The sequence below is a fragment of the Malus sylvestris genome, chromosome 7 (assembly GCF_916048215.2).
Source record: "Malus sylvestris chromosome 7, drMalSylv7.2, whole genome shotgun sequence".
In the NCBI taxonomy this organism is placed as follows: domain Eukaryota; kingdom Viridiplantae; phylum Streptophyta; class Magnoliopsida; order Rosales; family Rosaceae; genus Malus; species Malus sylvestris.
The window spans coordinates 14189999-14206935 of NC_062266.1; the positions used below are offsets into that span (position 1 = coordinate 14189999).

At 38.0% G+C, this 16937-nt stretch overlaps 1 long non-coding RNA gene across 1 annotated transcript; it reads left to right on the forward strand.

Annotated features, from left to right (window-relative positions):
• The first annotated feature begins 8675 nt into the window (after positions 1 to 8675).
• LOC126627879 (uncharacterized) lies at positions 8676 to 9310 on the forward strand. The gene is made up of 2 exons (XR_007625159.1): positions 8676 to 8772; positions 8901 to 9310. It is a non-coding gene; the product is annotated as an uncharacterized LOC126627879 (long non-coding RNA).
• The last annotated feature ends 7627 nt before the right edge of the window (positions 9311 to 16937 follow it).

Consider the following 16937-nt stretch of genomic DNA (forward strand, 5'->3'; position numbering starts at 1 on the left):
GGTTTCGGGGCCCAAAAGTGTTTTGGTCCACAAGGCCCATTATGTTTAAGTTGTATGACAACTAAAACAAAATGGGCAAATTAGCCCAATAACAAGGAGAGGCCGGCCATTAGGGTGAATGGGCAAGCTTGCTTAATTGCAAGTTTGTCACTCACCAAAGAAAATGTTATAAAAGCAACTTTATAGCAATTTTCTCATTAGGGTTTTCTAATAGAAATTGGGTGAAACATTTTCTCTCCTTTTTCTACATAGAGGCCGGCCACTTAGAGGATTTTTACTAGCATCTAAAATCTCTCTAAGTCATCCATATCATCTTCACAATATACAACCTTGGTGAAGAGACTTAGAGACATCAAGCTTTTGATGTTTTTGGAGAACAAATCCTTTTTCCTGTAATCATCAAAGGAGCACTAAAGGGAGGAAAACACAAGGAGGATTCAAGGAGCTTGGAGGTGACTTGAAGGCCCTCCACTTGGGTGAATCCCTTGTGTAAACAAGGATGAGCTTCAAGGGTAAAGAATCTCAAAATCTTTACTTCTCTTTAATTTTGTTAAAGAGTTTATTTTGGTTCACCATATACTAGGCTTTGAAAGTCATGGGTTTTATGAATTGTTTTTGGATGCATGCCTACTTTAAAGTGTTGATAGCTTGCATGTGTATTCAAATGTTCATACTTGTTCTTAGCTAGGACAATATTTTTCCTTCAAGTGGTATCAGAGCCTAGGCCTAGTGTATGGTGAATCCTTTTGGGTTTTGTGATGTTCATATTTTGTGATTTAAATGTTGTAAATGTTACAAGCTTTGTTCTTGCTTTTGAATATATAAATTTTGCTAGAAAATTTAGCATCTCAAATGTTGTAGATGTATTTCATTTAAGCATGAATATTGGAACTAAAATTTGGTGCCATGTGTTTTGGGAAATTCGGCCAAATCCTTAGGGTGATTTTTTGGGTTCATGTTTGTCTTGTTAAAATGGTTTTAAGGTGACTTTTGGAACCCCTAAGTACCCTAGGATATTAGCCCTCTTTTGAGAGGTGAAAAATTGAGTTTTGGTGAATGAAAACATCCATGGAACTATTATGAGTTTTCATGGTGTTCTTCATTGTTCTTGGTGTTCTTGCCAAGAACATAAAGTTTTGAAGTTTTGATTCAAAAGTTTTATGTTTATCATAAAGTTTTGGTATATAATTGATTTATTATTTGATGGGTGATGTTATTGGTGAGATGTGATGAAATGGTTTAATGTTTTGTCATAAACTTTAATTCTTTCTTACAAACCATCACCTTCACCATTAACCTCACCTAATAAAATCAACTTGCAAAAACTTTTTAGAAATTTTTCATTTTTCATTAAATGGCCGGCCACCCCTAGTGGGGGTCCTTTTGGGGCCTTTTGTGCAATTAACATAAAGTTTTGATACTTTTGTGTTTTTTTGCATTTTGGCCCAAAAGTTTACGTTTTTACGTTTAGGCCCTAAAACTCTAAAGGACAAATTGTTTTGATCCTTTAAATGATGTTTTTACATTAATAAAATTTTGGGATCTAGTTGTATTTACATGAAGTTGTGGACTATTGTGTTTATAGAAAGTGACCCCAAAAGTTTTTGTATTTACATTATGGCCCAATTGTTGTGGTCATAGTTTCCTTTTGGCCCAAATAAAATGAGAACAAAATTGTTTTGTCTCTTTAATGAGAATTGGATTTTCATTCTATTTAGTTCCATTTAAATCAATTCTATGGATCCAAAAACCAATTGTTTAAAGTTGTTTTCTTAGTTAATGTGATTGATTAAGAAAAGGGTGATTATGAACCAAAGGCCACGATAATTGAGCTATGTGATTGGCCGATATACATTTTGAATGTTTGGGTTTTAGTAGTATAGATTTGAATGTAATTTGATTAATTCTATTTGTTGTAAATGGACATAAGTCCATCATTTGATTTGTGTTGTAAAAGGGCATAAGCCCTTATTATTATTTCATGTATTCCTTTTTGTTTATATGTATGCAAAATGGAATAGTTGGGTCCAACGCCCAATAGGAAATAACGGTTTAATTGGATTAAACGCGTAACTAAAATCAACAACTATCTACCTTAAACCCAAGGTCCAACACAAGGCTCGTGTTGGATCAAATCAAACGGTTCATAATCATCCTAAAACCTAATATGACTATATAGTCCATATGAGGATGCAATGCATTCGTTAGTAGTACCATATAGTCTCGCTTGTTTCAACGAAACAGTGGGAGTATTATATGCTACTAAATCATATTGACTTGGACCAATAGTTGTGATAGGCCCAAGTTCTTTTAATGTGATTAAAATGTTTTGATGTAGCCCAAAACTACTCCCTCAAATCAAATATTAAGTTGATAAGCGAGAGATGTTTTGAACATCTCTTCGTAGGCCTTCCACCGTGGTGGGTTCCAAGCGTTTGTGACTCATGCACCGGCTTCACCCTATCATGGGGAAGTACAAAGCATGTGCTTACATCCAGGAGGAATTCATATACATATGATGAGGTGAATGTAGGCAACGAGGATAGCCGACATTGTATCATCGTGAGGCTATTCTTGAACCCCTATACAAACTAAGCATGGTGGGAATAACTTAACTAAGTGCAATGAAGCCGACATCGTATCATCGTGAGGCAACATTCTCTAGAGGCCAAACGGATGGGTAATTACAAAAGTTGTAAATGAATAATGCATTATTCTCTCATCATTATTTTTGCTAGCCAACATCGTATCATCGTGAGGTGGGCTTGGTAATGGTGAGTCTCCCATAACCCGCTAAGAGTTCAATATAACTCTCGAATTCTATTGAGGGATGTGGAATTTGCCAAAAATAGTGGGTGGTACTATTTGATTCAAAGACCCAATCAAATAGTTTTAAACAAACAATCTAATACGATTTCTGTTATGTTATGTAGTGAACGACATGCCTAAAATTATACCCACCATTATACTTGACAAAAGGGGCCTTAAGGGCCAACGATTCCTTGCTTGGTATCGCCACATTGAGAATGTCTCAAAGGTGAAAGACATATTGTATGTGCTTAAGCAATCCCCTCCTCATGTACCTCCTACGAAATTAGCTTCAAAGGAGGAGTGTCAAAACTATGTTAGACACTATGAGGATGACTTACAAGCCAAATGCTTAATCCTCACTTCACTTAGTAAGGAGCTTATGAAGCTACATAAGCACATGGACACTTCTTGTGCCATGGTTGAAAGTTTGCATAAGATGCATGACATTGAGACTAGTAATGTACGATTCTCAAATGTTTGTAGTCTAATGAATGCCAAAATGGCAATGGGGACATCGGTCCATAAACATGGACAAAAGATGGAAAAGATATTTAAAGATCTTAAAAGTTTAGGAACTTCCATCGATGGGAAAATGGCCCAAGATTTTTTCCTTGCATCTCTCTCGGATGATTTCACTAAGTTTATTGTAAACTATAAAGTGAATAGATTCGATCATTCTTTGAAAGAGATGATTGACATGTGCTGTAAATTTGAAAAAGGTTTCAAAATAGACAGTGGGAGTGAGAATGCAAACATAAGGAAAAGGTTGCATAAGAAGAAGACAAAGAAATCCAAAGGAACATGCTTTCATTGTGGAAAGGATGAACGTTGGAAGAAGAAATACAGGGTGCGCATTGCGAGCCTTATGACACGAACTTTTGAAGAGACTATTTTTGTCATAGAGAGTGCTTTTACAGTGAGCTCCAGTTCCTGGATATTTGATTCAGGCGCTAGTCAACATATCTGTAATACGATGCAGGGACTAGTGGGGAGCAAATCACTGCGCAATAATGAGATGGTTGTGCGAGTTGGGAACGGCACTAAAATCTCTGCAAAAGCAATAGGCACCTACATGCTTAACCTACCCTCTGGGGAAGTCCTAGAACTTAAAAATTGTTTATATTTTCCTTCATGTATAAAGAATTTGATTTCCATCTCTAAGCTTTTACGAGATGGGCACTCAGTATTGTTTGACAAAATGAGTTGCACTTTATATTTGAACGGTCGTATTATCTCTCATGGTAATATGATAGAGGGACTTTTTCACCTAGAGACGAATAGTGGGATGCACTGTATTGCGAGCAGGAATACCTCAAAACCCAAAAGGGCTAGAGAAGAAGTTAACCAAGAAAAGATGTGGCATCTTAAACTTGGACATGTGAACCTTGAAAAGATTCACAAGATGTCGAAAGACGGATACATCCACCCATTAGGTAATGACCGGATGGGTACTTGTGAATGTTGCTTGAAAGGGAAAATGACCAAATCTCCATTTACTGGAAAAGGAGAGCGTGCCACTGAAATTCTAGGGTTAATCCACACTGACGTATGTGGACCTATGTCTACTACGTCGAGAGGAGGCTTCTCCTACTATATCACATTCACCGACGATCACTCTCGGTTTGGCTATGTGTATCTTATGAAGTACAAGTCAGAATCCTTTGAAAGGTTCAAAGAATTCAAGAATGAAGTTGAGAAGCAAACTGGGAAACAGATAAAGATCCTAAGATCGGATCGAGGGGGTGAATATCTGAGTAACGAGTTCCTAGATTACCTCAAAGAGTGTGGAATAATATCACAGTGGACTCCACCGGGAACTCCACAACTCAATGGAGTTTCTGAAAGGAGAAATCGAACCTTGATGAACATGGTACATTCTATGATGAGTTCTGCTGATCTACCAGTAACATTCTGGGGATACGCTCTATATACAGCAGCTTACTTGCTTAATAGAGTACCTTCCAAATCAATTTCACAAATGCCCTATGAGATATGGCATGAAAGAAAGCCAAGTCTTAAACACATTAAGATTTGGGGTTGTGAAGCATATGTCAAGAAGCTTGAAGCTACTAAGCTTGAAGCGAGATCAGTAAGATGCTATTTTGTGGGATATCCTAAAGAAACTATGGGATATGAGTTCTACCATCCTGACGACCAGAAAGTCTTTGTCGCCAGAACTGCTAAGTTTCTAGAGGACGAATTCGTTCTCAAAGGGACTATAAGCAAACAGATGGAAATTAATGAGATTAATAATGAACCACAAACAAGCACTAGACATATTGACAACCCTGTTCCTGAACCCCTGGCTCCACGTAGATCTAAACGGGTTAGTAAGCCACCTAAGAGGTATGGCTTAGACAATGACTTTGATGAATTGTACCTTCTAGGTGACAATGAAACAAAGGAGGACCCTAGAGACTACATTGAAGCAATGTCCGACATTGATTCAAAGAGATGGCAAGAGGCCATGAAATCCGAGATGGATTCCATGTATCAAAATCAGGTCTGGACTCTTGTAGACCCTCCAGAAGGTATTGTACCAGTTGGAAACAAATGGGTCTTCAAGAGGAAGATAGGCGTTGATGGGAACGTGGAGACTTATAAGGCTAGATTGGTAGCCAAGGGTTACAGGCAAAGAGAAGGGTTGACTATGAAGAAACTTTCTCTCCTGTAGCCATGATTAAGTCCATTCGGATTTTGCTTGCTATAGCTGCGTACCATGATTATGAGATCTGGCAAATGGACGTGAAGACGGCCTTTCTGAACGGCTACCTAGAGGAAGAGCTCTATATGACTCAACCCGAAGGTTTCGTGTCCAAGTCTGAAAAGACTAAGGTATGCAAGCTTCAAAGGTCCATTTATGGACTCAAGCAAGCCTCCAGGAGTTGGAACATTCGTTTCGACACTGAAATCAAAACGTTTGGTTTTACTCAAAACGAAGACGACAATTGTGTTTATCAAAAAGTCGTTGGGGATGCAGTAGTATTCCTAGTGTTATATGTAGATGACATATTACTATTCGGGAATGACACTGCAATACTTTCTTCTGTAAAAGTGTGGTTGTCCAAAACCTTCCACATGAAAGATTTAGGAGATGCATCTTATGTACTTGGGATAAAGCTCTATCGTGATAGATCCAGAAAATTAATTGGATTATCCCAATCTATGTACATTGATAAGGTGCTAAGTAGGTTCGAGATGGAACAATGTAAGAAAGGCTTTCTTCCTGTAAGACATGGAATTCACCTTTCTAAGTCCATGGAACTTAAGACTCCTGAAGAGATAAGGCATATGAGTAGAATTCCTTATGCTTCAGCCATAGGAAGTCTCATGTATGCCATGATATGCACAAGGCCTGATATCGCATATGCTGTGAGCATTACTAGTCGATATCAATCTAACCCAGGATTAGAACACTGGGCAACTGTCAAGACGGTCCTTAAGTACTTAAGAAGAACTAAGGACATGTTCCTCGTATATGGAGGAGCATCAGAGTTGCGAGTGGAAGGCTATACAGACGCAGATTTCCAATCTGACGTCGATGATAGAAGTTCCAACTCCGGATATGTATTCACTTTGAATGGTGGGGCTGTCAGTTGGAAAAGCAAGAAGCAAAGTGTAATTGCTGATTCCACGACAGAGGTTGAATATGTCGCTACAGCTGAAGCCGGCAAAGAAGCGTTCTGGATGAAGAAGTTCATTACTGAACTTGGAGTGGTTCCAACCATTACATCACCAGTAACTTTGTACTGTGATAATAGTGGGGCGATAGCTCAAGCCAAGGAACCCAGGGCACATCAAAAGAACAAGCATTTTGATAGGCGCTTTAATATCATTAGAAGATATGCTGCCGAGGGGAAAGTCAACATCCTCAAAGTTGCCTTAGCCGATAACGTAGCAGATCCACTGACAAAGCCAATGTCTCAAATCCAGCTTGATCGTCATATGGATAAGATGGGTATTAGATACATGGGAAGATGGCTTTGAGTGCAAGTGGGAGATTGTTGGAAGTATGCCCACAAAGCCACTCATTTGATGTAATAGCTTTTGGAATACTTATTGTATTAAACTTTTATATGTTTAATGAAGGGCAAAGCTTATTGTTAATCACTATTTATTGTATCATGTGTTTAAGCAATAAGGGAATCCAAGGAATGTATTTGTTCTAAGAGAGAAGTGATCTAATGAGTTAGATTATCGAGACCTCTCTCTTATGATCATTCCTAAAACGTTCCTAGCCATAGGATTGCCAATTGGGCATTGACAATCCGCTAAGGTTAGTATGTGTTATGTTGACTCAAACGTGAGTATGAACTAGTCTCAAGTCATTTGGTGTTGGACACTGAGACAAACACATAGGTGCTCGAAAGAGTAATCGAGTACACTGAACGTCGATCAAAAGAGAGTTCGAACATACATGTCATGTATGAACTCTAAAGTTGCAATATGCAAAGTAGTCCTTTGACCTGAGGCATCATAGATGTCTAATGGTTAGGTCCTTGATCTTTGATCATGTCAATGACATTCCTTCGGATTGTCCACGGCATTGTTGGGGTCAAGCTATCTAGTCATGTAGGCATATGAATGCACAACAAGGGATCTCTAACCTTCCATGGTGGAAGGAGAATACTCTAAGATATGATTCTAAAGTCTTTGGCCAAATCATATGAATATGACTTAGGAAGTTTGTTCCAAATCATATTCAAAGGAATCATATAGGAAAGTATCACATTGGATAGTAGACATGAAACAAACTATCACTTAAATAATGTGATTAAGAGTATTGTATTAGAGAAGGACCGTATTGCATTGTAGTTGTAACTGGATAGGTTCTCCAACCAATTCTACTTAGCTTGGGTAACCATGATATGCTGCTAGGTGTCACTCATGGTTTGTGGAAGCCCTGAAGATTAGCAAACACTAATCTTAAGGGAGAATTGAAATGTGGTTTCAATTCACAATCGATCGTTAAGAGTAACATCGCCCACTGCCTCGCTAATTGGAACCTAATGGATCGCACACCACATAAGGATGTTAGTGAAGAAATTATATGAAATGGATAAGCAATTAAATGGTTTAATTGAAGAATGGTCAAGATTAATTAATTAGTTAATTAATTATACGAAAGGTTCGTATTGGGCTTATATGTTGGTTTTGGGTTTCGGGGCCCAAAAGTGTTTTGGTCCACAAGGCCCATTATGTTTAAGTTGTATGACAACTAAAACAAAATGGGCAAATTAGCCCAATAACAAGGAGAGGCCGGCCATTAGGGTGAATGGGCAAGCTTGCTTAATTGCAAGTTTGCCACTCACCAAAGAAAATGTTATAAAAGCAACTTTATAGCAATTTTCTCATTAGGGTTTTCTAATAGAAATTGGGTGAAACATTTTCTCTCCTTTTTCTACATAGAGGCCGGCCACTTAGAGGATTTTTACTAGCATCTAAAATCTCTCTAAGTCATCCATATCATCTTCACAATATACAACCTTGGTGAAGAGACTTAGAGACATCAAGCTTTTGATGTTTTTGGAGAACAAATCCTTTTTCCTCTAATCATAAAAGGAGCACTAAAGGGAGGAAAACACAAGGATGATTCAAGGAGCTTGGAGGTGACTTGAAGGCCCTCCACTTGGGTGAATCCCTTGTGTAAACAAGGATGAGCTTCAAGGGTAAAGAATCTCAAAATCTTTACTTCTCTTTAATTTTGTTAAAGAGTTTATTTTGGTTCACCATATACTAGGCTTTGAAAGTCATGGGTTTTATGAATTGTTTTTGGATGCATGCCTACTTTAAAGTGTTGATAGCTTGCATGTGTATTCAAATGTTCATACTTGTTCTTAGCTAGGACAATATTTTTCCTTCACCTTATCCCTGCTAGACCTGCAATCTATTTTTTCTCTCGTGGACAAGAAAGATGGAGAGATCTTACAGACAAACAAAGGTGCAGCAAAACAAGCAAAGGTATGTCCATTTTTCGTTTCTCCCACCGCGCCAGAAGCGCCCCACCGAATTCCGGTGCGAATTGAAATTTCCAACGACTTGAAGTTGTCACGAGATAAGAAAAGTCGTACCTGACAACTGGTTTCCAGAGATCCAGAAGAATCTCATTAGACTTGGAAACCCAGATCGTGTCGTTCTCAATGGATCTCGAGGACCTCCATGAATCCTCAGTTGTCTGAGATGGTGATGGCATGACTGACTCCACACAGGCCTCCCTCTCTTGTGCCTTCGTCAACCTCTCTGTCATCTATGTCTCTATGGAGAGGTTCTTGCTTTGCGATGCCATGTTCTTTGGGCCATGCAAGAACAACGCCAGTCTCTGGTAGCCTTTTTGGATTGAATTGGTTTTGTGTAACCCCCACAACAACCCAGCTGGTACTGGGTTTCGAGACTGGTAAAGATAGACAAAGAAAAGGGGAAATGGGGCCAATGATTTAGAAAGGTGCGTTGCACCATGTAAAATAAAAGAAATAAAACCAAAAGTTTTTGGAATGTTGTAGCATGTGAATGAATAAGAAAAATAATAATAAAGGTAAAGGTTTTTGGATGGTGTTACATCATCTGAAAAGAAAGAAGAAAATATGTATATATTTATTTATGTGCACGGTGTTGGTTTAAAGCCCATGTCACAAGTTCTATTTACTTTAAAGCAATTTATTTATCATGGACAGTTTTACCGCCTACTGCTTTAAGTTTTGATTTATGTGAATGGTGCTGAATTAAAGCCCTTGTCACAAGCTTTAATTTATTTATTGTTCAATTTATTTACTATGGCTGGAATTACCGCCTATTGCTTTAATTTATTTATTGCACTTATCTTTTGTTACAATGACTATATATAAGACCTAAAGTTCATTGATCAGATCAGAACCTGCAGTTTCTTGATCCTCATCATATACAAATGATTGGACCTGAAGTTCCATCATACAAAAAGATCAGGCATGAAGTCCTTTGATCCTAAAGATCAGGACATGAAATTCCTTGATGAGTACCGTAAGTTTAAAGTGCCGTAATGCCTCAACTTAACCATAATAAAGGACATAAGAGTCTCAGTTCACAGACTATTAAATAAGGACCAGAAGTTCCTCATGTCCATACTCAAAATGGTTTAGCAGAAGCATTTATTAAGTGGGTAAAATTGATTACCAACGCTCTGCTCATGAAAACGAAATTGCCAGTTTTCTACATGGGGACATGTAAACTTTACATGATGCATTATTAATTCGGTTGAGATATGTTATCAACCATCAATACTTCTCAGTACAACTCGGGTTTGGGAACCAACCAAACATTATACATTTACGAGTTTTTGGTTGTGTTGTCTATGTGCCTGTAAGACTGCCACAACGTACTGAAATGAGGCATCATGTAGATTAGGCATTGATGTTGAACACCATCTATCATTCAATATTTGGAACCCTTGACTGGGGATATGTCTACCGCATGATTTGCGGACTATGATTTTGATAAGACAGTTTTCCCGCCATTAGGGGAGAAAATAACATCGTTCCAGAAGAACGATGAGAAAATATCATTCCAAAAGAATGATGAGAAAAGACCGTTCCAGAAGAACGAAGAGAATTTGTCTTATTTTGATTCAAGAAGCAATCAATGAGAAAATGAAATATGAATAATTGAATGATGCAACGAAAGTGGTGAAATCATATATACTTACTGCAAATGTGCCTACAAGAATTTATGTCTCTGTTGGATAAAATAATGAGACAGTAAATGATTTATCTGTTGCACGCCTGAAGCGTGGCAGATTTTTAGACTCAAAAGGTTCAATTATTCGAAAGAAGAATAATATGGCACTACTGAACTATTGCATTCCCGAAGCATAACTGTTGCATGCCAGAAGCATGACAGTCGCCACATGGATACACGTCCCAGATAGGACATTCCACAGACATGGGAATGTTGATGTCTCATACATGGAGCATAATAGACATATAGGTTCCAATGACTCAACTCCCGGAAGTGGAGATTAAAATCCAAGCTCTATAACGCTCAAGAGGAGGTTATGATCCACATTCTCTAAATTATGATTATCTTGGAAGAGATAGCGCCATGCCCTTGAAGAGGCAATGGATATCCAAAGAAATGAAAAGCTTTTATGCATGCGCATGCACATGAGAATATGGGATCACGGATTGATGATAACCAATGGTAATTTTGGTTTTTACAAGTAGCTACTAAATTCATCAATGAGCTGTGTTAATATTGAGTCACGTTCTTTTGTTCGTCGACAAAAGAAAAATTATTGGCCAAAATGGAGAAAGGCAATTCCATTACAATTTTGTAAGAACGTGGGCAAATGAACCTATATATATTTGAATACAATACAAATAGCCAAAAGATGTTGAACCAAGGAGGTTATATATGGGCATTTGTAATACAGTGTAATACACTTACATGATATGACACAAGGTTGTAAACAAGTTCATATGAATGGAGAATTTTATACAAAGGGTTGTGAGTCGCCCACATTATATCTCCATAAGTAAATCCCTCAAGTATACATGGGAGCAAATTGCTCTGTATAAATTCCAAAGGAAAATGTGTCATGAAGTGTAGAAAACCCTTGAAGGATTCAAATTGCTTGAAGTAAGCCTCTGAAGGGTAAAACATAAAATATGTACTCAATACCAATGGATGATATAAATTGCCTTAGTGAGTACTATCATTATGATATTGTTGCAACATACTAAAATCTCTTGCAAGAGTCAATGACATTAAATTAGAACTCTTGAAGAGTTGATGATATTAAATTGGGACTCCTGAAGAGTCTAGAAAAATTATAAAGTGTTGAAGGAATTATTGTCTCGAGCTGCAGATCGAACAATCTACCAACACGAATCTTATCCATGATATTTATGATATTAAAAAAACCATATGGATTGAAGATTATGAGTTGAATACTCATATGATGAAGACACTAAGAATAATCATTTATCTTCGTGAGGGTAAAGATAAATTAATATTTGGTCCAGAAGTACCACATCTTAGTGAAGTATATGCTTTATTGTATTTGGCACAATACATTGAATGAAATAAAGCTTATTTATTAATATCTCCAAGAAATTACAGATATATACATACACATGAGTTAAAACAAACAAACAGGATGGAGCCTTCACAAAGGTTGCTCATGTGAAGCCTCAGTACTCGGAAGTACCCCAGAAGGGGGAGGCACTGGAGATTGATCATATGGCACCCCAATACTTAGCAAAACACCAGAAGGGGAAGGCATCAGTTGCTTTCGGAATTTAGCAACGAACCTCTGGTGATCACTTTGAATCCGACTTTCGGATTCCTGCAGTTGGACGAGCTTTCTTTTCATGCTCGTAGAGTAATTATTTGCAAGCACGTGTAACACCCTATTCTCGTGCTTGAGCCCTCTGATCTCTTGTTTAAGACTTGCCACCTCCGCCATCAATGATTCAACTTGGCGAGTTTGAGCAAGTAGGCGTTGGCCCATATTGGACACAGAGCCAGCACACTGAACACTGAGAGCCAAGGAGTCTTGAACGGCCGACTCTTTAGACCGTTCTGAAAGAATCTTGTTATCCCTTGGAGTGAGAAGATTCCTAGCTACCACAGTAGCGGTTATGTTATTCTTCATCACAGAGTCCCCAACCGTAAGAGGACCATTAGAAGATAAGAAGGACGGGCGCCATATATTATCTTGACGCTGCTCGTCTGTATCACTCCTAAGACTCAAATCTAAGCAAATGTTAGATGGGCAAGTCATTTTTCAGAAATGATGAAGGAAAAACAGAGGTCAAAATAAAATTTCAAGGGTGCAAGATAGGGGAAATTTCTACAGGCAGCAACTTTCTGAGCATACTCTTGAACACAATTGATGTCTCTATAAAAGAAGAGGCAGCAGAGCCACTTGTTCAAAGATCGATGAGGCACCGCTCTCCGAATTTCAAAAGCCAGATTTTCCTGAATAAAATTCGTTGGCATTTTTCAGACGTAATCTCAGCTTTTCAGATATCGCGTGCAACTTTGTCAAAGATCTCTGACAAAGTTGAAAACGCGTAAATCTTACTGTTCTATTTACACCACAGTTGCTGACAAGAGTAAAAGCACATCACCACCACTTGCTATTGAGAAATCTCTATATATGTCGACCTCTGTTCTTCATAACAAGGCAGACCCGCAACACTGCTGTTGGAAGTATGCCCACAAAGCCACTCATTTGATGTAATAGCTTTTGGAATACTTATTGTATTAAACTTTTATATGTTTAATGAAGGGCAAAGCTTATTGTTAATCACTATTTATTGTATCATGTGTTTAAGCAATAAGGGAATCCAAGGGATGTATTTGATCTAAGAGACAAGTGATCTAAGTGAGTTAGATTATCGAGACCATTCTCTTATGTTCATTCCTAAAACGTTCCTAGCCATAGGATTGCCAATTGGGCATTGACAATCCGCTAAGGTTAGTATGTGTTATGTTGACTCAAACGTGAGTATGAACTAGTCTCAAGTCATTTGGTGTTGGACACTAAGACAAACACATAGGTGCTCTAAAAAGGTAATCGAGTACACTGAACGACGATCAAAAGAGAGTTCGAACATACATGTCATGTATGAACTCTAAAGTTACAATATGCAAAGTAGTCCTTTGACCTGAGGCATCATAGATGTCTAATGATTAGGTCCTTGATCTTTGATCATGTCAACGGCATTCCTTTGGATTGTCCACGGCATTGTTGGGGTCAAGCTATCTAGTCATGTAGGCATATGAATGCACAACAAGGGATCTCTAACCTTCCATGGTGGAGGGAGAATACTCTAAGATATGATTCTAAAGTCTTTGGCCAAATCAAATGAATATGACTTAGGAAGTTTGTTCCAAATCATATTCAAATGAATCATATAGGAAAGTATCACATTGGATAGTAGACATGAAACAAACTATCACTTAAACAATGTGATTAAGAGTATTGTATTAGAGAAGGACCGTATTGCATTGTAGTTGTAACTGGATAGGTTCTCCAACCAATTCTACTTAGCTTGGGTAACCATGATATGCTGCTAGGTGTCACTCATGGTTTGTGGAAGCCCTGAAGATTAGCAAACACTAATCTTAAGGGAGAATTGAAATGTGGTTTCAATTCACAATCGATCGTTAAGAGTAACATCACCCACTGCCTCGCTAATTGGAACCTAATGGATCACACACCACATAAGGATGTTAGTGAAGAAATTATATGAAATGGATAAGCAATTAAATGGTTTAATTGAAGAATGGTCAAAGTTAATTAATTAGTTAATTAATTATACGAAAGGTTCGTATTGGGCTTTTAAGTTAGTTTGGGCTTCGGGGTCCAAAATTGTTTTGGTCCACTAGGCCCATTATGTTTAAGTTGTAGGACAACTAAAACAAATATGGGCATTTAGCCCAATAACAAAAGGAGGCCGGCCATAGCAAGGGTAGTGGGAAATTTTGCTTAATTGCAAGTTTGCCACTAACCTAAGAGATGAAGTATAAAGTCATCTTTATAGCTTTGTTTCTCATAAGGGTTTTCTAATAGAAATTGGGTGAAACATTTTCTCTCATTTTTTCTACATAGAGGCCGGCCACTTAGAAGATTTTTACTAGCATCTAAAATCTCTAAGTCATCCATATCATCTTCACAATATACATCTTTGGTGAAGAGACTTAGAGACATCAAGCTTTTGATGTTTTTGGAGAACAAATCCTTATTTCCTCAAATCATCAAAGGAGCACTAAAGGGAGGAAAACACAAGGAGGATTCAAAGAGCTTGGAGGTGACTTGAAGGCCCTCCACTTGGGTGAATCCCTTGTGTAATCAAGGATGAGCTTCAAGGGTAAAGAATCACTAAATCTTTACTTCTCTTTAATGTAGTTAAAGAGTTTATTTTGGTTCACCATATACTAGGTTTTGAAAGTCATGGGTTTTATGAATTGTTTTTTAATGCATGCCTACTTTAAAGTGTTGATAGCTTGCATGTGTATTCAAATGTTCATACTTGTTCTTAGCTAGGACAAATTTTTTTTTCCTTCAACTGCAAGAATACCTAACTCTTCCTCATCTCCGAGAATGCATTTTCAACATAGCAACTCGAAATACTCAGTTTTCTTCCTCTCCGAGAATACCTCTTCAAACATGTCACACCAGAGCAAGATTATCACATATCTTCAGGGACCAGAGCAAGATTATCTCATATCATGCAATCTCCCTATCTTTTCCTTTGTCCTTGTTCTTGCCTGCAAAGACAAGGATAAAGAAAGCAATATGTCGGAACCTCCACTCAAACTCCCGGTAAGGAACCGACTGCCTGGAACCTTTCCTGATTGCTTACCTAGTATTGCTCTCGAGTAGTCATCTTCAACGGTTGGAGCTGGGTCTCCAGTCACCAAGAAGTGATGAACCATTCAAATGCAAGGGTTTGCATTCCTCTCCTGCATCAGGGGACAAATCCTACAAGAGAAGATGCCACACATGTAGGGGAAAACCAGGGAAAATACCACTTAAGCAAGGGGAGCAAGTAAGACAAGTGAAAATGATACATTGAAGCATGTGGAGACAAGCTCAACAAACACGTGCTGATTCATCCCCGACAAAACCAAAGATCACTTGCCACATGAAGCTCTTAACGGTACAATTTCATTCAAGATCAAGCCTCGAAGTCTTTGAAAAAAATCATAAGTCCGATTCAAGATCAAGTGTCCACCACTTTTGAATCAAATTCCGCTCCAGATAAAAGGAGTAAATTCAGATCTTCGATGCTAGTCTAGCAGAAAGTCCTACAACCCAGTTCAAGATAAAGCCTGTGGAAAGTTAACAACAAGTAAAGCAACTCTTTCAGCAACTCTTCTTACTAAGAAACTAAAGCAGAACGATCAACGATCAACCTAAATGATTTGAAATCAGAGGGAGATACTCATCAGGGGGAGCATCCAAGACAGATCAAGATTTTAATGAGTCAATCGAAGACTTGTGGCCATCCAAGGGGGAGTGTTGTAAATATTATGTGCATGGTCCACATGAATAGTTTGTTACTATTTATGCACAGTATTTTCACTATTCATTTGTGGAAAATTTGTAAAGTGAATAGTGCTTTCTTTTGTTTATATAAAGGAAGAAGAGGAGATGAAGTGATTAGGGGTTCACGGGAGAAAATAAGGAAAAAGGAAGAAAGGAAGAGAGAGAGAGAGAGGAAAGAAGAGGAAGAGAGGAAGAAGAGGAAGATGAGGGGGAGATATAAAGAGAGTTATCTTTGTACTCCTATTATTTCAAATTATAATGAAAGCACCACTGCTGCCCCGAGGACGTACTCCAGTCACACTGACTGTAGAGGAACCTCGTAAATTTTGTGTCTTGTTTCATTTATTCTACTGCACCCACAGTCGATTTCACAACAGGGATAAGGTAATTAGAACAGCTGATAATTGTACAATGAGAGGCTATTCTAGTGTTAAGCAAATAAACAGTTCTGAATATGAAAGTTGTACAGTGAAAACACGTTAATGGTAAATGATGGACAATGTGGTATTGTCTATTGTAATTAGCAGCTTGTCGCTACAATGCGGGAGGCTAAAATTTCTAATTTCCTTGTCATTGTAAGTATATAGGTCAGTGCTTATCAACTACCGTGTACTTTCCTTTCAATTAACGTGAGCATGCATACAATAAATACAAATGTTTTTGTCTGTTGTGAACATTCCTAGTTTAAGTATGATTGTGTAAATTCTAGATTTGATTTGATTTTAGTCATCATTTCCTATTACAACTTGTATTACTTGGAGAAGAAGGAATATTTTCTCTCCCTTTACTACTATAAATAAAGGCACAATGTAGGAGGGATAACAACACACATTCCCCTACAATTCTACAAACACACATCTCTCTTCCCTCTCTCCAGTGCCGCCGGCCCCTCTCCCTTTGTCAGATAAAAATAGATCACAACACGTTATCAGCACGCTCCTACCGCTGCGCTTAGGAATTTGATGTTGGAGATTTTTTTTCTGCATCAAACCAGTTCATCCATATCATCACGCAATCAGGTTCTTTCCAAACAACGACTTTTAACTCGATATTTTGCAAGCCCTGATAGCATGAACATTCACCATGATGCATGACC